This window comes from Spermophilus citellus, assembly GCF_964194105.1.
Source record: "Spermophilus citellus genome assembly, chromosome: 13".
Taxonomy (NCBI): Eukaryota; Metazoa; Chordata; class Mammalia; order Rodentia; family Sciuridae; genus Spermophilus; species Spermophilus citellus.
This window is the reverse complement of record NC_138193.1, coordinates 62,321,626-62,346,077: the sequence shown is the minus strand read 5'-3', so window position 1 is coordinate 62,346,077 and position 24,452 is coordinate 62,321,626. Positions and strand designations below refer to the sequence as shown.

Here is a 24,452-nt window from a genome sequence, read left to right as displayed (position 1 = left end):
AGGCAGCGCCACATCCAGCCACACGGGGGCGCAGCAGAGCAACAAGGCACCTCTGAAGTCGGCTTCTCCACTGCAATTTCTGTCTACAGAGCTCTCAAAGTCTACACATTTCAAGAACCAGTCCCAAATTCAGGTATCCACAGGGCCATGTTAAGCAAGCTGGGAGCCTTGCCAAGCCCAACTAAATTATATTATGCTATGGTTCAAGCTCTGGAAACACTGTACAGGAAAGGTTGTTGCCTGAATATAAGTAACAACGATGTTTCTAAAGCCATGGTTAAGATCCCTGGAGGATTCCTGAAGTGAGAACAAACACACAGAAACAAACACAAATGCAAGTCACGGGGTGTGGACTTAGAGAAGCCAACAGTTCAACTGTCCAGTGGGGTTCTAATGTGGACTCTTAACCACACACGGAATCTCATAAGTTCAGCAGCAAGAATTTTACTAGTATAGAAGTCTTCAATAATCCTATTGCTTCTTAATAACAGTAAATTACCTCCACACTGAGCAGATTCTGCTTCAGGCAGTTATTTGGGAAAACCCTTCATAAAGGACATTGGGGAGGAGCTATTTGACTGTAAAATGCAATGCAGTTAACTTAAAGGAGATAATGAAGCAACTGACTGTGTAACTACTTGATTTACTGTGTAACTACTTGATAGAATTCTTTCTATTCAAATTACAAGTTCAGGTTATATGATGTGTATGTATCACAACAGATGTACTAGTTATTAGTTTTTCCATTTGAAAATTGGTAACTATGAGCTACAATTATTTACATTAATAAGCTACTTCATGGTAATTTGGTGTCAGGAATACCTACATCTTTACAATTCTGAATGAGAGTCTCATTAAGGGAAGGAATCCTCAGATTTGACACCTCCCCTCCCCTGCATAGGATTGTCTGCCCCTTAAGAGACAGCCAGGATAACCCAGCAACCCCCACCCATTCCCATGCATAATGAAAATATTTTTTTCTCCTGTATTTATAATTGCATGGATGGGATTCTGGTTTCAACTCTCCTGTAGCATCTTTTCCCCAAAGATACCTTGTTTTTCTCCTCACACAAGAGACCCTTAATAAACAATGTCAGGGGAAAATAAAGAAGGCATAGGGTAGACACCAAAGGCTTTGCCAAAAGTGACATTTTTTTGTTTCTTAAAGAGGGTCACCAAATATATAAAATAGTCAATACTACAACAGGTAAATGTAAGTTTTAGAACAATTCTATGGGGGAAAAAATTGCATCTTAGTTAAATCCAGGTTTTGCCACTGAAGAAAAACCATGCATGTAACCCCAGGAAGCACTTTTTGCTTAAAAGTTAAAGATTAAAAACTAACCATGCTTTCTGATTTGGATAGCTTATTACTATGAAAGATCTTTTAAAATATTCTTCACATATACAGCATAGATTTCACCTTTTAACTCCCACGTGTGGTCTACAGAAGAAAACCAGAGAAATGGTTTCTTCTTTACCTATTGAGTAAGGTGAACCACTGTATTGTATGGCTTAAATCTGGGTTCCTTAAAAGAAAGATATCACATTTCTACAACATGACATACGAGTACAAAAATTTAAAGTACAGGATCATAGAAATATGCTCCAGAGATATGTAAAAGGGAGGAAATAACTTCTATTATGCAAATACCTGTTCCATGTAGGTAACCTACATCTTTGGAATGTTTATTTTAGTTGCCTTTAAGAATTAGGTAGGCTGATGAGGTTTTATTAAAGACAATTTAAATTTTATATCATATACTTGAAAAATTCACATAGTAGAAAAAGGCAATGAGGAATAAAACTAAACTTCAGTGCAGTAGGACTGGGGATGTGGCTCAAGCGGTAGCGCGCTCGCCTAGCGTGCGTGCGACCCGGGTTCCATCCTCAGCACCACATACCAACAAAGATGTTGTGTCCGCCGAGAACTAAAAAATAAATATTAAAAATTCTCTCTCTCTCTCTCTCTCTCTCTCTCCACTCTCTCTTTAAAAAAAAAAACAAAACTTCAGTGCAGTAAATGATACTTTGTAATTTTTTTTTTTTTTAAATAACTACTTCTGGGCTCTTCTGAGATAAAATGTATTTCTTTCCAGGGACTTCTGTGTATTGATAATGACTCACTGAACTTTAAGCAAAGTCATTTAGCAATATACAATCAAAATAATCAGAGTAACACACTAAATGTAATAAATATTTATTTCTAAGGAAAATAGTTCTTAATACTTCAACTTTAATTTCTTCCAAGGACCTTTAAGGAAAGCCTTCCTCTAACCTCCCCAGCTAGCCCCCCTTAACATCTATTTGTCCTTCCTCTTTGGAAGCTTTAGCAGAAGCAGGGGCTACCTGAAGAATCATGTTTTGATTTTGTAAACCAACTACTGTCAGACAGCTAAGAATCACTACCAGGTGAAATCAATCTTATTTTATATTTTTGATATGGTAAAACTATTTTTTAAAATCAGTGTTTTAAAGATCTGAATGGTCTATTCAGATAGACCATTACCAGATTCCTGACAACTAGAGAGGCTAAGCAAAAATCCTTAGGCTGCAGACCACAGTGCCTAAAGTCCTCTGGCAGGTGGCTCTTCCATGATACCATGCAAGATACAAAAAGACACAGACATGGAGGCGCCCCCCTCAACAAAGGGAAGAAATCTGAAAAGCAAATCTGTATCATCTACCAGGGAATGGGACAAGTACTCACTGAAGATCAGTTTGAAACAGTTGCTGCCTCACTATCTCATTCCAGTGGCTAGAATTGTATGCAAACCTGTTCTGGTGCAGAGATGACCTTGGGACTTTCAGATTCCCTGGGTCTAACTTGGGCAATGCTTCTCAACACAAGGGTGGGGTACTCCAGCAGGCCAGCTCCAAGCCCCAGGAGCAGCGGCATGGCCTGAAATGATAAGCAGTCAGCCAGAGAAGAGGAGAGCAAAGGGCTAAAGGTTGATCTGCAGCAAGGGACTTTTGATTATTGAATTTGTCTGACCATAGCACAGTCAAGTGTGCTTTTTCCTTTTGTTCAGTGAGTTCACACAATCCACTATAACCATAAGTGTGCGTATGTGTGTATTATCTATATATTGTTTTATATAAATATTATATGTATGGTTGGAGTTGTGGCTCAGTAGTAGAGCACTTGCTTAGCACGAGTGAGGCACTGGGTTCGATTCTAAGCACCACATACAAATAAATAAAATAAAGGTCCATCAACAACTAAAAAATACTTTTTAAAAATTATATGTAATGTATGTGTGTATATATATACATACACACACATATATAGTGCTAGAGCCAGAATCCCTTCATCTTCACTATTCTATGTGAAACTCCTTAGAAGAATAAAAATGCTTAGTCTACATTCTTCCCTTCAGTTAACCACCTATGAAAGTTTTTAAATCGAAAAAAAAAAAAATCTTATAATTAACTAGTAACCCTCAAAGCTACAGGTTTTTGCAAAGTGACCAAAAGATAGTAATGAAGACGTGAGTTAGTTTTAAGAACTTAAGTTTGCTGCTACCCAGAGTTACTAGAGAAACAAAGCTGCCTTTGGGCACCTCAAACTAGTCAGACCTGCTGTAGCAGTTGCACAGCGGCAGCTGATCTGTCCTCTGCCCCCTCCCTTCAGCCCCCCACCCCCACGCATCCGCACAGCTCAGTCCACTCTCCATAGCCAGGCCAGGCACACTCAACCCTAGTTCTGCTGTCCCTCTTGGGAGGCAGGGCCAGGTCCACCAGACAGCATGCAAGTGGAAGAGGAGGCCAGGAGACTTCATTCAGTACTGAAAACTGCAATGGGGGCAGAATGGAGCTTAGGTGATCCTGGGCTTCTACCGTAGATCAATCCAACTGCAGCACTTGCTTCAGTGAATCCTGGCAGGAGAGTGAGTCTTTCCAGTTTTAGGACCCCTCAGACCACAAAGCCAAATTTTCAAAAGGGAGCTTGCATTGTCTATATGTGGTACTTGTTGAAATTACAAGTTTGTATCTGTGCTGTCCTATTAGACATCATGTATTTTAAAAGACATTGTGCTGTCTTTATTTGAAATTTTAATTTGTATGTATTGTCAAGAAAATTTTTAGACAGTCAAGTATGTTTTTGTTTGTCTCATGATCTTCGGGGGTGGGGGGGGACAACCAAACAAAGCATCTATTTATTGCCCAGAATAGGAATGTCCTCTTATTGGGCTGACATATGCCATTCACAGATTCATACAAAGAATGAACTGCCACGCAGTGCTAATGGAGAAAGACACAGCTCCACACAATGAGTGATGGACGCTCCAGGGGACAGTTCTGTTCATAAGGGTTTCCCAGCATCTGCACACAGGGCAAAAGTTTGCCTTTAATACCAAATGCACTGGCCATTTAATACAACAATTAGAGAAGAGGGGAAAAAAAAAATAAGGCATGCCCACTTTGGTTACTCATTGTTTCCTTCAAAAATATTAACACTAAATTAAGGGGCCGGGGGACATAGTTCTGTGGTATAGCATTTGCCTAACATTCTTGAGGCCCTGGGTTCAATTCCCAGCACTGCAAAAACAAACAAACAACAACAACAACAACAAAAAAAACAAGTTATACTTAAACATACTTCTTAAACACAAGTCAGCCTGTAGGTTTCTATTAATTGTTTAGTGAGTAGGTAGAAAATATATTATTTGCACATACGCAGTGGCCAAAAGCATTTTTAGATTTTCATGTTCTGCTAGTCAGAATTAATTAATGGAAAGACCTATGAGGGCTGGTATTACCCTTACGGTGAGGCCATTTTTCACTTAAACTGGAGCTTGCCCTCTGGTGCCTTCAGCATACACCTGATCTTTGGACTCAGTAATCAGAGACACAGACACCTTTCTCTCTCTCTTTTTTTTTTTTTTCTCTCTCTCTCACCAAGAAACTACTGCAGCTAGAGCTATTTTCTACTTAATATGACAGAGAGCAAATATGAAACTTCTGTAGCCATACAGTTTTAAAAATTCTGCAAGAGAATTAAAAGTTCACCCTCCTAAATACTGCATCCATTTTTATTTGCATGTAATACTAACAAAGTGGTCTTGATTCTGCTGATATAAATGAAATATAAAGTTTATACTTTTATCAGTGTTCTTTAACAAGAAACAAGCCACAGCAAAAGAAACATCTAAACATTTGTTGCAACTTTTACCTTTCTTGTTAACTAAAGGGTAAAATATTTTGAGGGATAGCTTGTAGGGTGTAACATTTACTGACTGTGGACTGTTTAAAATAATGGCTATCAGTCACCAGGTAAATTGGAGTGAATTTTTAAAAATTGAAATCTATGCTATTTTACTATGCTTATTATTAATAATTTAGTGTGTAACAACTGACAAATTTATATTTCAGCTCTTCAATTAAATTTAAAAAGTTTTAATGAGGTACAATACAGCAGATAGGCGTGTAAAGATTTTCTAAATCTGAGTTAATATCCTTCTCTTAGTTCTTTAATGGAAACAACCCTGAGCAGCTGTTACCTAAAAGGCTGTGACACTGGCCTGACAATAAAACTGTTCCCTAGGACACCTCCTGTGGTATATTTGGTTGGCATTATAAAATGTGAGCCCTCTCCCCTACCTGCTCAAGTGAAGGAATAGCACCCCGTATTAAGGGCAGGGGGAGGGAGCATCCAATCTGTTTTGTAAGTTTTCTCACTTCAGAGCAAAATGGTTATACATATTTTAATTAGGAGGGGAAAGAAGTAAAATTATTTAAAAGGATTAGTAACTTGGTGAACAACACAATTTTACATTAACACGTAAAACCTCTAAGTCAGTGAAGCTAAAGGAAATCTAAACATTTGTCTCTATCTATACTCTTTTTAAATTGAAATTGATAAAATGAACAGGAAAAGAGGGACCCAGGGACAAGCTATTCTTACTTATGCCAGAAGCTGGGATCTGAGGATGGGTATTTTCATCCTCCCAGCACACTCAAATCAGAATAGACTGCTATAAAAAGGGGGAGGAATGGGAGCTGCTAGGGTGAGACAAGCCTTCTGGTGAGCTGAGCAACTATGCCCATCAGCAAAACAACTGAGGGCTCTCAGGTGGATGGCCCTCCCAGGCTTGAGTGGACCCAAAAGCCCTATTACAAAAAGCAACTTAGAACACTTAGGGCCTCAGTAATCCTACTGGTGACTACAACTTCTAGGCTCTTTACAAACATTATAAACATTTCTTAACACGTATTGGGAAATCAAAAAGCATATCTCATGAATAAGGCTTGAAAACATTCACTCAGTTCCTTAAGGCTGACTGGGGCTGCCCAATTTGATTCAAATAAAAACCGCTGAAGTCGGAGGCTAGATGTCTCACCCTATTGACTGTCCTTCCCCATTCTGTGCCTGTAAAAACTTACTTTCTACCTCCTGAAACCACCCAGCTTGCAAGCAAAAAGTCATTCTAAGAAAACTACATCGGATCTTTTCGTGAAACTTAAAAACTCAGCTCTCATCTGAATCGATTACCACCAGCTCTGCTGAAAGTAAGAGAATTTATGGCCAAGGAGAAAAATAAGAACAATTCAGGATTTTCTCTCGATGCAATAGCCCTCTGACGGCACCCCTCTCTTAATGGTACAAAGTCTAGGGCTTGGGACAGCTGGCTCCCCTCAGCCCCCCTCCCTCCCCGTCATAGGCGGTTACCACGAAGATGACTTGTAGATTTCTAATTTAAAAACCAACCAGACGATAAGTTTGCTATACCTTCGGATCCAAAATCAATTCATTTGGACAAGGATGAAGAGAGGGTGGAAAGGATGTTTTAATATAAAAACACTGGGGAACTCACAAAAACACACTATATCAAGTTGGTTGCAAACCCGGCCACGGAACTCCAAAGTGAAGCAGCCTCCGCGCCAGCAATCTGAGCCTTAAAAAAAAGTCTCGCACGTTCACAACAACACAACCGTCACAACACGCACACACATCCCAGCTGTAAAAGGCGACAGCTCCAGGCTCCCTCCTCCCCACCGCTCGGCTCTCATCAGCTCCCGACCCCCTCCTGACCCCGGCCGGTGACTGCCCGGCCCCTGCCCTTCCCCCCACAGATCTGCTCGCGGACGCGGGGGTCGCGGCCCTAGCCCCGGGGGTCCGAGGGTGCGGGGCCGGGCGGTAGAGGGAGGGAGCGCTCCGGCTCGTACCTGCTTCAGTCCCGGGTCCCTCTCGCGGAGGCGCCCGGCCCCCTCCTCCCCCCTCCCGGCCCTGGCGGACTCCCAACACCGCCCCCCACCCACCCGAGAGCCCAGCGCACCCGAGGATCCCCTCCAACCCGGCGCCGGGAGAACTTACCACATGCAGCTCCACCTGGGAACTAACGCATCAGGAGGGGTTTCCGCCCACTCCTCAAGCTATTCCCTCTCCATGCGGAGTGCCCCGCCGCGGGGGCCCGAGGGTGGCGCCGGGAAACGGGCAGGAGGCGAGACCGAAGCTAAGACTCCGGCGTCCTCTGCCTGAGCGCCCGGAGCATTATACAATGGTGGAGGCAGCAGCAGCAGGCAGCGAGGAGGAAGCGGGAGGCGGGCGGAGGGGGCGCCCGGCCGAGCGAGCGGCAGCTCGTGCTCCAGCACTCGCCGTGCAGGAGTGACGTGCGGCCAGCGAGCCTCCCGCGAGCTCCGGGCCCCGGGCTCCGCAGGCCCCGCCCCGCCGCCGCCCGGCCCCGCCCCGCCGCCGCCCGGCCCCGCCCCGCCGCCGCCCGGCCCCGCCCCCGGCCCTCGCCCCGCCCCACCCTCCCCTGGCGGTCCCGGGAGGCGCGATAAATGCGGAGCCCGGCCGGAGCAGCAGGAAGGGGCAGGCGGAGTGCGAGGCCTCGGACGGCAGCCCCGCCCACAGCTCGCTCTCCTCCCGGCGCGCCCTTTTTCTCTTAGGGGAAGATTTAAAGAGGAGGAGAGAGAAAAGGAGACACTCTGGCCAGAGGGCCGCGGCTACCACCCATAACCCTCCACACTCTGGAACACGGGCGAATGACGAAGCCGCTAGTGACAAAGGCGGCGGCGAGTGTAGCGCGCGCACAGCCCGCTGAGTCGCGCGACCGCAAATATGACAAGCATCCAAGCTATTCGGCAACTTGGGGCCGGCCAGCAGGGCGGGCAGGGTCCCAGCAGGCGGCTGGGGGCGAAGATCTGTCCCGAGGCACTACATCTACGCTTCCCGCGGGGTTCCCGAGGCAGGCGTCCACCGGTCCGCCCGGACTCTCACCCGACGCCCTAGTCTCAGGACGCATGAGTAGCCCGTAGAGATGGAGCTGGGGACAGAAAAAGCCCTTTGCGCGCGGTTGCTTCAGTCCGACACTCGAAAAGTGTCACCAACTCAACAGTACTTTAGAAGCTGAACAGAAGCGAGTTAACACTCTTCGTGGTAGGCAGAGCCACGGTGTAGATCCGACAGCTAGCCCGAGGAAAGCCAAGCTTGGAATAGGGACGGAGTTGCCGTCCTCTGCTCACACGTTTCCTGTGGATTGCTTTTTCCCTCCCCTTAAGAAATCTTAGGCTCTGAACTACTAATATTTAGCAAGGAAATTTATACAGTAATAGTTTGGAGACGCATGTATATGCCTAAATGGTTCAAATTTAAGACACAAGGCAAAGAGGCCAGGGAAACAACTCAATTGGGAAATTAATGATTATTTTTAAAATAACATGCATATTCAGTGAAAAAGTTGTTATAAAAGTAATTTAGACACTTTAAGATTTTGGCTGCTACCCCAATCAATATCTTCTGAGATCACTTTGCTGTTTAATGGTCCACTATACTAGTTGGCATTTAAGGATAATAAAGCTTTAAGACCTAACATCAAGGTGACTATAAGCCGTTAACATTAACACAAATTTAGACCCATTCAAACTGTTCTGTAATGATTGGTTATCAATCAAATTGAAAATCTTATTGAAATTGAACTTGGGTTGAAATGTAGGAGACAATGTGTCCAGTTTTATCTCTAAGAAGAATAGAAAAGATTTTTCTGGACTCTCAGTATACTCAAAATCTTACACAGATGTTTCACTAAGTACAACCAGTGCCCCAAACTATTTGTGGATATCTTTGAAAGTTTCATTTTAATGACATTCAAAATCAAATATCATAGAAGTAGAGCTCTGGGCTCTCTGTAGGTCTTTCTCAGTTTGTGCCTGGGTGGCATAACATTCAAACATTTTGCTAGGGAGCCAAGGTATTTTCACTTCCAGAGTTCTACATCTTAGAGATGACACTAACTACTAACAGTTTCCTAACCACCCACTCACTTATAGTTTCAGTGCTCACTTTAAGGAAAAGCCATTGAAATAGAAGCTGCAATAATCTCTTCCTGTGATATCATTGTAGGAGGCCAGAGACATTAGCTCTGTTGAATTTAAAATGAACTTAAACTTTATTCATGAATTGAAGCTAGCAGAAAGTTAGACCTGCAGAATTTATGTGATACGTGTATATTTTCTAGTAAATGACTTCCCAAATACAATGTTCCTAAACAAAAGGAAAAAAAAAATCAAGTGACAACTTTTGAGTCCCCAGAGTGGACACACAGTTTGCTAAAGTCTGTGTTGAATGTGTGCTCAATAAAGGTTTGAGTTCTTAGGAAAGCAACCTGAGTTTTGGAGTGAAATGATTTCTGCCTCTTTGAAGCTTTTGAATTTTGTAGTATCTTATCAATACATATGTTATATACAACTCCCACTTCCCCACTTTTAGAATCTGGCATCTTGGAACAAGTCAAAGCATAGTGGCAGCTTCAACAGCTGCCAGTGTGGTCCAATACCAGGTGGTTAACCTTGTCCCCTCCTCCTCTCCCCCAGGCTGAGTCACATACAGGCCAGCATAGCAATCCTGCCCAGCCCTGGAAATTCAAGTCTTTGAGGATAAAGAAGATCCTCCCTACGCTTTCACAGTACTTAGTGGCATGATTTTTTTTTTTTTAATATTTATTCCCAGGAAATGAACAAGAAAAGCTTAGTGACATGAAAGTTTTTTTGTTTTTTTTTCACTCTTTATGATTTTGGGACATTTAAAATAATCCTACTCCCAGGACTTCATCCACAATTTAGAGCTTCTTTCAATCAATTTCTTCCTTTTTTTTTTTTTTTTTTTTTTGTACTGGGGATTGAACCCAGAATACTTTACCACTGAGCTACATCCCCAGCCCTTTGATATATTTTTTAAATCTTGAGACAGAGTCTCACTAAATTACAGAGGCTGGCTTTGAACTTGAGATCCTCCTGCTTCAGCCTACCCCAGTCACTGGGATTACAGGCATGAGCCACAATACCCAGCTCTCCCTCTCAATTTCATATAACTTTAGAATAGTTATAAGAAATTAGAGCAGTCATTCACATTTAACTATCAGAAACATAATTAGAAAAGAAATATTCCTTTTATAAGCATATAATTGCGATGGTAAATTTTTTAAGTGCCTATTTCAGAGAGATTGTTTTTGGCATCACTTTATACTTCTGGGTTACTACTTTACACCTCACTGCTTCTCTTTTGAAAGTTTCTGTGCCTCTATATCTTGCAGACTAGCACACTACTGTACTAACTGAAGGCCACTTTTAGTGCTTAATTAGTATGCACCAAAGAAACAAGGGATAAGCCAGATGTATAAACTGAGAAACAGTGCTGGGGATTGAAGCCAGGGTTTGGCCACATGCTAGGCAAGTGCTCTACCACCAAACTACACCTCTAGCCCAAGAAACAAAGATTTTTAAACAGCTTTCAAACTTTATTTTTATTTTTTTTTAAATATTTATTTTTTAGTTACAGGTGGACACAATATCTTTACTTTTTTTTTTTTTTTAATGTGGTGCTGAGGATCAAACCCAGTGCCCCACATGTGCTAGGCGAGCGCTCCATCGCTGAGCCACAACCCCAGCCTTATTTTTCGTTTGCCTTTATTAAATGCTACGTTTCAGGCTCCACCTGAAATACTAGCTGTAATCATTCATTCATATACATTGTAAAAATTAGTCTTGGTTTTATGACAAAAAGAAAAAAGGATATATGTTTAGGTTATTAAACAAACCACATAGAACCAGCTGGGCTAAATAATCTTTTCATGGAAAATACAGAGATGCAAATTGTAGACTTCCCAATCACTAATAACTGAAATCTTGAAATAAATAATATTCTGGAAGTCAGATCACTTAAACAATACCAAGAAGATTTTATAGGATAGGATGATTGGAAAAACTAACACTCTCATAAAGACGGCAAAGACAGGTTTATGTACTAGAAATGTAAACTTTATTGCACCAAAGGAACAAGTTAAGTCTTTTTAAAATTTTATTTTATTTTATTTTATTTTGGCATTGGGGATTGGACCCGGGGCACTTTACCACAGAGTCACATCCCCAGCCCTTTAATTTTTTTTTCTTTTTTATTTTTTTAGGCAAGTGCTCTATCACTGAGCCACAACTCTAGCCCAAGACAGTGTCTTGTTAAGTTGCTTAGGGCCTGGCTAAGTGGCTGAGGCTGGCCTTGAACTTGTAATTCTCCTGCCTCAGCCTCCCCAGTAGCTGGGATTACAGTGTGCAAATTTGTCTGTATCTTCTTCCATCTACTTTTGTCAGAATTTTTTTTTGCTTCTTCCTAAAATCACAGTTCACACTAGCAAAACTACAACCCCAACGAAGGGGCTCCTTTTGCAAAGCTTTCCACATCGTCCTGATCTGCTGGGTAACAACCACTTCTTATGTTTTAAAGGAGTTTCTTTCTGTTAGAAATCTGCCTTTTCCTCTTTTAAAAAGTTGATAATATTTATTTATTTATTTATTTAAAAATTTTTTTTAGTTGTAGATGGACATAATCTTTATTTATTTATTTTTATGTGGTGCTGAGGATTGAACCCAGTGCCCTATGCATGCGAGGCAAGTGCTTAACCACTGAGCTACAACCCCAGTCCTGACAATATTTAAATATTAACTTGGAACACAATTTTAAAGACAATATTGAAATGCTTTTAAAAACATTTTAATTTTTCCTAGCTTTTTTCTTTTCTTTTTTTCTTTTTTTTTTAAATTCTTGGTATTGAAAATTGAACCTGGGGCCCTACACATGCTAGGCAAATGCTATACCAATGATCTATACCTGGCCCTTTATTTTGTAACAGGGTCCACTAAGTTGAGATCCTCCTGCCTCAGCCTCCTGAGTAGCTGAGATTACAGGCATTCACCACTGCACCAGGCTTTTTCCTAGCATTTTTAATCAGTTTCTTCTAGCCATTTCTAGACATGATGACTTCTATTCCATTTGCAAAGGACATTCTTGTTGGCTCTATAACTCCACCATTCCCTTCCTGTTAGGATGCTGCTCCACTAAGACTTTGTCAGGAACACGTGCCCTGGTCCCCAGTCCTCAACAGCACTACCTGTTAGTCTCCACACACTGGTTTACATTGTAGACAAAGGCCTATGAACGATCTGCAGGTCTTGAGTGTTCATAGTCTTTTCAAGATGCTCAGCGTTTCTAGCTTCCACAGAAAGTGCCAATGAATATTAGAACTGTGCAGCCTCCAGACTTTTCCTGTCTTTGAGAAACAGCCTGGTGAGATGAGAAATTCTGGACTAGGAGTGCAAAGATCATGTACAAAACAATTACCAAACTATGATTAATCTGTGACTTTTTAGTTTCTTCATCTACTATGCCATAGATTTCAGATTAGCATGGTTCTGCTGAAACAAGCACAGGATTGGTGAGCACAGGGCTGCTGAGCCAAGTCAGGTCTAATTCCTTATCCATGGCCTGTGGGGAGGCCAAATCAGACCTCAGCACCACTGCGCCTGCTCCTGCACCTGGAAAAAGGGGCGTAGACTCAAATATTTCTAGAGCCCTTTCTAAGAGTAACTTCTGACTACAGAGGAGTATTCTGGCTCAAATGAAATAAAATGCTTTATAACATATTTAGATTCTTTGGAAGAATATAAAAACAAATTTACATTCACACATTTCTAAATGAAAGAAGGAGAAATATAAATAATGATAATATGCTTTCCTCAGTAGGCTATGTTGTTTGGATTTTTTTTTTCATGTCCAGAAGATAGATTCAAGCCATATTCTCCTTGATTTGTTACCCATTATGGTTCAAGTCACCTGGCTATGAAGTCTGAAATACTGCCCCCCGGCCTTTGTGCAGCAGGAGGACAACCTAGAGGGACCCCTCACCTGGATGACTTGTCTGCTTAGCACCTCCCTGGGCCACAGGCAGGGCAAGTCCTGTTGCCCAAGTCTCACCAGGAGAAGGACCTGCCAACGCAGCTCTTCACTTTATCAAGCTGACTCTCAGGGACAAAGAAGGTCTAGAGGCTGCATAATTTAACATCCACTGAGCTTTTCTGTGGAAGCCAGGAGTGCTGAGTGTCAGCAGAAGAGTAGGAATCCCTTAGGAAGAGTAAAATGGTTTATAGACAGTGCACAGGACCAACAGGAGAGCAGTGCGGGGCCAGCAACTGGACCCCACTTTGCTCCATTCTAGAAGGATGTCAAAGGATAACAACAATTCTATTTCTTACACAAAAACCCCCAACCCCACCTGTTCTTGGTCTTGTTTTAACCCATATTTTAACCCACAGAATGAACAACCCACAACCACCACAACAAAAAAGAAAGTAAGTTCATCATACTCTTTAGCTCTGCACTCATTTCCAACATGGTTCACAGAACTGTGGTTCTTGCTTGTCACTCTATCTCTAGCCTCTGGAACAGTACCTGGCATAGTAAGCAGTCCAAAATATTCACTCAGGAAGCACTGAATGATGAAGAAATTAAGGAATGCTGATGAGCTTATACCAGATTCATAACTCAAAGGGTTAATCTTTCCAGCTAAAATCTCCCTTTTACTACCTTTCCACCAAGTTTTGTGTGCATAAACATATAAATAACTGCACACAAGCCATTTAGAACTTGCTTAATTAGAGAGATCACTAGTAAGTAATATGGTATTGTAATTATAACTTCTTTTTAGCATTTCTAAAATATGTGATTTGAGTTTAATCTAGTTAAAATGACTAATGGGTACTCACAAAGGTAATCCAGGACTAAAGGTGTAGTGCAGCAATAGAGAGCTTTCTGGGCACGCCTGAGGCTCTGGGTTCAAGCCCTAGCACCTTAAAACAAAAGTTAATCTATACAGCCTCACTATTTGGAGAACAATGCTACAGATAAATACCAAATCATTGCCATAATCCCGCCATTCTGAACTTCTTTATGAAGATATTTCTCTTCCTACTTATTCTAAGAATTAAATCTCAATTAATACTTTAAAATACAGTATTTGACATGAAACCATAGAGTAGTTTTGATTTGCATTTCTCTAATTGCTAGCAATGATGAAAATTTTTTCATATATTTGTTGTTTGATTGTATATTATCTTCTGAGAAGTGTCTTGTTCAGGTCCTTGGCCCATTTATTGATTGGGTTATTTGTGGTTTTGGTGCTTAGCTTTTTCAGTTCTTTATATACTCTATAGATTAGTGCTCTCTCTGATGTGTGAGGGGTAAAGATTTGCTCCCAAGATGTAGGCTATCTATTCACCCCACAGATTGTTTATTTTGCTGAGAAGAAACTTTTTAGTTTGAGTCCATCCCATTTATTGATTCTGTTGCTGGTGGGATAGAATCCCATATTGGTGCGACCACTGTGGAAAGCAGTATGGAGATTCCTCAGGAACCATGATTTGACCCAGCTATCCCATTCCTTGGTTTATACCCAAAGGACTTAAAATCAAAATACTATAGTGATGCAGTCACATTAATGTTTATAGCAGCTCAATTCACAATAGCTAGACTATGGAACCAACCTAGGTGTCCCTCAATAGATGAATGGATAAAGAAAATGAGGTATATATACTCAATGGAATATTACTCAGCTTTAAAGAAGAGTGAAATTATGGCATTTGCCAGTAAATGGTTGAAGTTGGAGAATATCATGCTAAGCGAACTAAGCCAATCCCACAAAACCAAAGGCCAAATGTTTTCTCTAATATGTGGATGTTAATTCACAATGGGGGGGGGGAGGGTAGGGAGGCACTAGGGAAGAATAGCATTACTTTAGGTAGAGGGAAGTGATGGGGGGGGAGGGGATGTAGGGATAGGAAAGAGAGTAGAATGAAACAGATATTATTACTGTATGTATATACATGATTTGCATGACCAATATGATTCTGCAACATGTACACTCAGAAAAATGAAAAATTATATCCCATCTATGTATGATATATCAAAGTGCATTAATCCATTCTACTGTCATATAAAACAAATAAAAAATTTTTAAAAAGAAGTGCTATCCATCATTCCAAAGTAAATAAATAAATAAAATATAGCATTTGATATTTACAGATAAAAAAGCCAAGCAGAGGATGGAGAAAACCAAACTATAGGCTTAGGACATCAATCTTGAGATAAAACAAACAAACAGAAAAGAACTTGCTTATCTAAATTTTTAAGTGATTATCTGAATGGTTCAGATGGTCATTTATCACTGTTACCTTCAAGCCTTCATACAAAAATATGTCAGTAATTAAATAAGTTATGAATATTATCAATCAATATTAATTTTGAGGAAAACTTGTTTAAATTATAGGAAAAATGTTTTTTTTTCAAAAGCATTACTCTAATGTCAGATGTCTCTTTTGTTTCAAAATCAAGCAAACTTATATGACCAGCTAGACTAAATTCTGTTTTTTGTAATACATATTCCTATGTCCATTGTTATACCGATCTAGGACTACTTGTCTTTAAGTCACCTACTAGTAAAGAGGAACTCTGAAAGAAGTATGATGATTTTTGTAATGCAAATAATATATTCAAACCAGTTTTTGAAACCCTAGCTGTAAAAATTCTACTTTGAGAAGTTAAAAAAATTCAAGGCATGAATGTGTATGGATGCCAGGAAATGCCTTTACTTTGAATCTATGAGGTATCATTAGAAGAGAGGATATGATTTATTTTTTTTTAAGAGAGTGAGAGAGGAGAGAGAGAGAGAGAGAATTTTTAATATTTATTTTTTAGTTCTCGGCGGACACAACATCTTTGTTGGTATGTGGTGCTGAGGATCGAACCCGGGCCGCACGCATGCGAGGGCGCTACCGCTTGAGCCACATCCCCAGCCCCAAGGATATGATTTAAATGTAAACACAACATACAACAAAAAAATGAATCAGCTCTTTGTCACTTTGAATTTTTTCTTTTAGTTTTCTAGTTTTTTTTTAGTTTCAGTTTTTTTTAATCACTTGCCAAAACAGTATAGACATTTTTTTAATCACCTATGTAGAATTGTCTGTTGAGAATCTATTGCCAGAATAAATGAGACTTTCAAAATTACCAACTGTCCAATAATAGTAGTTCCTTGTTTAAAATCTTTAAAATATCTTTTTAAATTTAAAATTTATACATTTTTATATTTAGAATTTCAGTAATGTAAAGAGTGAAGTCAACTAGAAAAAAACTAAACAAGCAGTTAATAGATACCAGTAACATATTAGGGTCACTTGTGTAACCACTCAATTGTTTTTTTAAAACATGCTTTAAATAGTAACAACAACAAAAAAAGATTTATCCTTGCTTAGTAATATTTGTTTCAAAACTGTTTTCTTAGAGAAATCTTGTTTGGGTGATATGAAACTCCTTAAATGGGCAATTACCAAAGAAACTGGCTTTAAGGAGAAAATAATAGTGTGAATGATCTATACGCAACTTCCCTTTTTAAAAACAGAAGTTGAATCTGTAACACCAAATTTAGAAAGGAGAGTGGATGGTAGCAAATAACTCAAAAATATCATCTATAGCATTGACGCCCACTGCTGCTCTGTTCTGTTACAAACACATGTACACGCTGTGATCCTGAATTTGCTCAAATAATGCATGTATTTAGTTGTCGGTAGAGATGGAACGTATGAAAGGAATCACACATCTGAAAGTCGCATCCAAGACAAAGAAACCTCACCTAAAAAATGCCAGATTCTCTGACTCTAGCGATTCATTTGGCCTTATTACCCAGACTACTGCACAATCCAGATTTGAGGAGGCAGAAAAAAAAATAGCTTCTGTGGGACTATTGTTGGTGATTGCAATAGCATTTGCATTTCGGCTTAACTTCCTTAAGAAACCAAAGCCCAAATTACAAAAGGGTGGAGAAAATTTTTAATTAATCAGGTATTTATTTCCAACCTATTATAATTTGCTACCACTTTAAAATTATTGGACATCATGCTTTTAGTTCTAATGACAAAAATTAACACCCATGAGGATAAATATTTCAGATTACTATTTTTACATCACAGCCAGAAATGAAAAGTGAGAAAATAAACACCTTTCCAAAGTTCATCAAATGAAAAGAGCAGAATTAATGGAGAACCATAGCATTTCATGGACAAGAATACTTAATCCTCTATAAAATACCAGTCCTCCCCCAATAAATTAAATGTAATTCCAATTTAAATTCCAATTTTTGGGGCCAAGAATGTAGCTCAGTGGTAGAGTGCTTGCCTAACCTTCATGCGATCCTGAATTTGATCATTTGATCTCCAATATCATTAAAAAATGTGTGTGTGTGTGTGTGTGTGTGTGTGTGTGTGTGTGTGTTTAAACCAAATTCTTTTCATGGAAGTTGGTAAACTAATCCTAAAATTCATCTAGAATAGAAAAGGCCAAGATAGCTATAATCAGTTTAAAGAACAAGATGGGGAATGTGTCCTATCAGACAGCAAAGCTTATTATAAAGCTCTAGTAATTAAAGCAGAGTGGTCTTGGCATAGGTATAGAAAATAGGTCAGTAGAACAGAATTCAGAGTACAGAAACAGACCCATATACATATGGAACTATATAACAAGAGGTTGATGGGGAAATAATGAATGGACTATTCAATAAATAGCTCAGAGTTACCTGTAGGAAAAATAAAACTAAATGCCTGATATTGACCTAAGAATATATTTCGGGTGGACTAGAATCTAAATACGTAAAACACAATTTCAAATATTTTAGGAGAAAATACAGGAAAATATGTTTGTGGCTTTGGGACAAATAACGTGTGCTGATTCTTTTTCATCTCCTGAGATTCATTCTCTACTTGGCTTCTGCTTTGCTTGGAGCCTTGACATACAGACCTCTAGGCACTATCTCCTTCAAGCTCTTTTTCCAAATGGTTTGCAATCAGATTCTCCTAAAGAAGGCACCAGACGGAGATCAGTGGGTCAGAAGGGAGAGAGGCAGCCTTTTCCTTCCTGCTTTGGACCTCTGACTGGTAGTACCTATGCCTCCTCAACCACATCCTCCTCCAGGATGCCAGCTCCCACTGGGCTTCTGTAGGGCCTACCCTAGAGCAACACCATTTCCTCCCCTGTCCCCTTTAGGAGGAAAGGCTGTAATAGCTTCCTAGGGTCACTGGTGTTCCAGCCTCAACTTTTGTCATATCTCTGTTAAAAGTCTCTTCATTAAAGTTTATTTATTGTTGGTTGGTTGGTTGGTACCAGGGATTGAACTCAGGGGCACTCAACCACTGAGCTCTAGTAATTAAAGCCCTATTTTGTATTTTATTGAGAAACATGGTCTCACTGAGTTGCTTAGTGCCTCATCCTTGCTGAGGCTGGCTTTGAACTCGCGATCTTCCTGCCTCAGCCTCCTTACAGGCATGTGCCACGGTGCCTGGCTAAAGTCTCTTTAGTTGAATCATTTGAGTGAAATTCTGTTCTCTGTAGCAACTCTATTAAGAAAAAAGACACCTAATGCACAAACTATAAAGAAAAAAATCAATGTTTACATTAAAAATTAAGCATTTATTAAACAAAATTTACTATTAACAAGTTAAAGACAACTTAAAGATTGTCAAATGATAACGTGTAATTCACAGAATCAACAAAAAATAATAGAATTAATAAAGGACTCTTCTGAGTTTTTATGAGAAGACACATAAACCAAATAAAAAATTGGGTAAAAGAGGAAACTCAAATGCCTAATAAACAAGTGAAAAGATACTCAACCTCATCACTAATAAGAAAAAGGACAATTATAAAGAGATATTTTATAGCAATAAACCGACAAAAACTGAAGTCTGATAACTGAGACTGTAGATGGATCCTTGGTGGCTGTATCATCTGGTGGACACTCTGGAGATTTAGTAAAGCTGGATATGCACACACCCTGCCCACACTCCTGCAGTCATTCTCAAGTAGGGTTCCATAGAAAATAAGCCCTATGGAAAATGATTTGGAGAACTATTTCCTCAGTTCTCCCAAGAATGCTATCAAGTTAAAAACAGTGGTGTGCTGGCAAATGTTTAACAACAGGTTAGGGGGATGGGGAAGGTGACTCTTGTTTGTGGCCTCTGCTGATGTCTCTGGTGTAAATACCCACATCATGGCTAATCTCATGTCTCCCAAAGGAACCCAGGAACTAGAAAAGAGATTCCTCACAATCCCTCTATGGAGATACTATCGGTCTCCAACTCCAGCCCAGCATTTGAATCATTTTAGACTTATATGACAGAAAGTTGGTTCATTGCCTACAGTGAATCCCTTATGGCATTGAGGCTTGATTCTCTTGAGGAATTTGGGATGAGAAGGGCCAACTCCAGAGACCTGGAGTCCAAAGTCCAGAGAAACTCCCTGTTTTCATGCCCCTGGAGACAGAGAGGAAGAATGTCTGGCAGCACTGCTTATAAAGGCAAAGTCCCTGAAGCAACATTAAGGTTCATCTGAGATGAACAGTGGATTGATACGCTTGAAAACTACAGTGGTTAAAAAGAACTGAAGTTATCTCAAAATCAAGATGTTGAATAAAGTAAAGCAAGTTGTAAAATACACCTATATATCTTAAAACATGCAAAACATTGCTTTGTATTACTTAGATGTACATATGTGGGCAATAACGAAAATATATTAGAGATAACAAAGTTCTGGAAAGTGGCAATCTTGGGTAAAGAGGAAGGTAATGGAATCAGGGAGAGATACATAGCAATTTCTCTAGAGAGTTTATTTATTTATTTATTTTTAGAAAGCATCAAAACTAAATACATTGTAACTAATAATTTCAATTTTTTTTCCAGAATTTATTAGGACAAAGAAACACATTTTCTTTGCTTTCTTCTTTATGGGTCCCATGAAACAACCTCAGAAATTTTTTTCCCCTACAATTTCAGGTGTATATTAATAAATACTGGACAATCCCTTTATCTCAAACATTCATTTATTCCCTGTGATCTCAGTAAAAACCAATTTACTCCTCTCATTCATTCATTTTGATATATTATCTTCTTCCCTCTCTCTCTTGAAAGACTATAAAATCCAATGTCAATGCTGGAGTAACCTAAAGTTCTTAATAGGAAGTCCTTTGGATAGGGCAAGAATAAAGGCTTAATTAGCTTAAAGCCTGTGTTTGGAGCATATTTCTCACCTGCTAAGCTAACTTCTATCATGCTAGAAAGGATAAAAGCTTCCTTACAAAATATGGAAGACTTTTGGTTACTTCCTTAAAATGCCAAAGAACTCATTTAGCACTAAAACGTAAAATCTTATTGTTATTGTCGTTTTTTTTAAACAAGTGGAAGCAAACTTTCTCCATGAAGTTTCTTTCACTGTGGTGGGTGCTCGGTTGACTACTGACTGATATACCAAGCACAATTTGGTTCTTTCTTACTGCATCTCTTGGTATCAGGGATCGTGCGTGACCTTTGGGAACATCATGTTGTCTCAGTGCATGAACAGTGTGATTTTTTTTTTTTTTTTTAAAGAGATTGTCTTGAACTGAGCCTATGTTTTAAGTACACGCTTTTCTGCTTCTGCGAGCTAGCAGGCATTCTGAAGCTAGGTGGTTCTAAATAAAGAACTCTAGTCAACAACAGGAAATAACTCCCACAGAAAAAAGGGGCAGAATACAAACTCTCACCAACTCTTGTACACAGTTCACAACGGCCTTTTGTTCCATGCACATTGAGCCTGAAATCTTTACTTTTCAGAGCATGTTGGGGCCTCTGCAGAGCAATGAAACATTTCTTATCCTTCTGCTGTGTCCTTGCCTTCTTCCCTGTAAGGAGGTTAATCTTACAAACTAACTTCTTACAGATAGCAGATCAGAAAACTGAAGTTTTTATTGTAACTTTTTTAAAAATTTAGCTTCTCAAGAACATTTTTTGGTTTAAAAACTCACTTTTCTGTCTAATATATATATATATATAGGGCTATGTAAACACACACATACATTTTGAAGGCCATGTGTTCACCTGTAGAGACACTTCTAAATCTATCAACAAGGATGCATCATGTCAACCCATAAATCTAGACAAATGCACCCTCAGCATTTTGCCAGAGACATTTCAGCAAATCAATGCACTAGAAGACAAACTGATGATCTCTTCAAAGTCTCCCACCTTGAGTCTTTAGAAAAAAAAAAGGGAGAAAAGGGTTGATCCCAAATCAACCAAACAGAAAGACTTTTTGGATGGTGATTTTCAAAGTCAAAGTGGCTCGGACTGGAACGGACTGGTGGCAACTACAGCATTGCACAGGTGCTCCTGACAAGGGAGGGGCTCCCAGCAAAATAGCTTCAGAGTGACTGCAGACTGGTATTTCTTCCCTCCTCCCTGGGACATTCAGCCCTGCCCTCCCTACTGGCTCCTTCCTGCAGTCAATAAATTACAGACTTAACAGGCTCTGTCTTCCTTTAGAACAAGACCCATCCTCCCTGCTTCCACACTTGCCTTTACCTTCCCAGCTTTATGTTTCCCCAGCTTCCTCTGCCTACTGCAGGACAATGGCACTGGGCACCCCCAGGAAAGGGCAACAGTGACCTCTAAATACCATGGCCAGAAGACACATCTGTCACTCACACTGGACATTACTGTCCACCTCCAGTTTTTTCTTTCAGGTTGAACTACAGTCTCCCGACTCTTGTCTCTCTGGCCAGTTGGATTCTTTTTACCAGTTTTTCTTCCTCTGCCCTCCTTATAAATCTTTAGTTTAGATTTTTTCCTTTCTTTTTTTACAGTACTGGGGACAGAACTCAGGGCCTCACACATGCTAGGCACGTGCTCTCCTCCTCTACCAATTAGCCACACCTCCGACCCAGCATGTCAGAATCTTCAGGAAAATTTGGGGACAGTAGTGTTTTTTTAAAAAAAATTTCCCAGTTGATATTCACTCTGTAAATGTTGGTACTCACTATGGTTTTGTCTCTGCTCCCTTTTCTCTTCTCATCCTATAAACCCTCCTAGGCAACCTCACTCATTCTCAGGGCACCTATATGCTAATGACTCACAGATCATTAACGACATTCCAGACCTTTCTTCCTGAGCTTTCAATCTGACCTTTTCATGTAGGAAGACCCCACATCCCAGTATGCACTGGGGTCATTCCTGGCTTATGCTTGCTGTCCTGCCATAATTATTGATGACATACTGTCTCAATTTCAAAAGGATCCTGGTTTGAACAATAAAATCATATGGTTAGCCTAGTTCTATCTCATTGCCTACTAGACATTTTCCCTGGTTATCATAAAGGTATCTCCAACTCACAAATCATCTAAAATGGCCCTGGTTGTATCCTTCTTAAATCTGTCCCTCCTCATGAATGCTTATATGAAGTTAGAGCACCAACATCCCTTGGTGTCTAAATTGGAAATCTAATTCTACTCTATACCCTCATGTTCATCCAGACACGAAGTTCTGTCCGTTTTCTTTAGTATTTTCGATGTCTGCTCCATTTCTCTACTATTGCCCTCATCAATTATCTTTCACTTCCGTTATTGCAATAATCTATCTCCCAATTTCCAGTCTTGAATATTCTCTAATACATCCACACCACCCATTGTGTGGCAGGGAAGATGATAAGTACTAGAAATACAAAGTGAAGGGGGGCTGGGTGTGTGGCTCAGTGATAGCATGTGTGAGGCCCTGTGTCCAATTCCCAGCACCACAAAACAAACAGCTGGGTGCAATGATGCACCCTTGTAATCCCAGTAGCTCTGGAGGATCATGAGTTCAAAGCCAGCCTCAGCAAAAGTGAGGCATTAAGCAACTCAGTGAGACTCTTATCTCTAAATAAAATACAAAATAGGGCTGGGGATGTGGCTTGGTGGTTGAATGCCCCTGAGTTCAATCTCTGTTACCCCCACAAACAAACAAACAAACAAAAACAGAACAGGAAATATTCCTACTGAGTCTCAGGGAAGACTAACCCATGGATGTGATGCCATGGGTTACAAGGTGATAGACACATGTACACCACACAGCCTGGCCAGTGTGGAAGGAGGCTGGCAGATGGTGACCATTTGATTTTAGGGCAAAATAGTCAGCCTACCTCATTAATCAAGGTCACTAAAGGCAGATGGAGCAATAGGAGCCAAGACAGGGGGTGGGAAGGGCATATGACATGGGTGCAGATTTGGAGTATAAATTCCCGGCAGGGAGTAGCAGTACAGAAGACTAGAGAGTTTGGCTGGAGCAGGGCCTAGAAGGCTGTGGAGGCACATTAAGGAGAATGGCCTTTATATTTTGCAGGCTGTGAGGAGTTATTAAAAGATTTTCCATGGGAGGTTGGAATGACCAGATTTTTATTTTAGGAAGTTAATTCCACATCTCTTTCTAAACTTGACAGAACTATCCTAAGAATTATTAGAATAACCAACAGGTGAGGAAATATAAAATTCAAAAGAAAACAATAAGACATACTTTTTTTTAATTTATTTTTTAGTTTTCAGCGGACACAACATCTTTGTTTGTATGTGGTGCTGAGGATCGAACCCGGGCCGCACGCATGCCAGGCCAGCGCGCTACCGCTTGAGCCACATTCCCAGCCCCAATAAGACATACTTAAAAACTGTAATATGAAGAGTTGGAGCTGGGCATCTGTAATTCCAGCCAAGTCTGAGGCAGGAGGATCACAAGTTCAAGGCCAGCCTCAGAAACTTAGTGAGATTGTCTCAAAATAAAAAGGGCTGAGGGGCTGGGGATGTGGCTCAAGCGGTAGCGTGCTCGCCTGGCATGCGTGCGGCCCAGGTTTGATCCTCAGCACCACATACAAAGATGTTGTGTCTGCCGATAACTAAAAAATAAATATTAAAAATTCTCTCTCTCTCTCTCCCTCTATCACTCTCTCTAAATAAATAAATAAATAAATAAATAAATAAATAAATAAATAAATAAATAAAATAAAAAGGGCTGAGAATGTAGCTCTGTGGTAGAGCACTTGCCTGTCATGAGCAAGGCCTGGGTTCAATCCCTATCACTGCAAAATAAATAAATTAATTAATATATAAATTAATTAATTTTAAAAAATTAGGTTCTGGAACTAGAAAAATAAAAATTCTTTAAATAGACCTAGAACACAAGTTTTATATGCACTCAAGATGTGCTGCTGCTAACAGGAAAAGAAAGTGTGTGCAATGGTTACTATTTAGGGAGGAAAACTGGACATTTGATTCCTGCTTTGGGCACAATATGATGAAATACTA

At 40.1% G+C, this 24,452-nt stretch overlaps 1 protein-coding gene across 2 annotated transcripts in view; it reads right to left on the bottom strand.

Moving 5' to 3' along the window:
• Positions 1-24,452, bottom strand: part of SERTAD2 (SERTA domain containing 2) — a 112,250-nt gene that overhangs the window by 14,868 nt on the left and 72,930 nt on the right. Inside the window, exon 1 of one of the 2 annotated variants that reach the window (XM_081264351.1) lies at positions 7,319-7,689. The exons of the other annotated variant lie outside the window; for it this stretch is intronic. The gene's annotated coding sequence lies outside the window, so the exon portion shown is untranslated. Of the gene's footprint in view, positions 1-7,318; positions 7,690-24,452 lie in introns of those variants that run through there. 2 annotated transcript variants of the gene reach the window in all.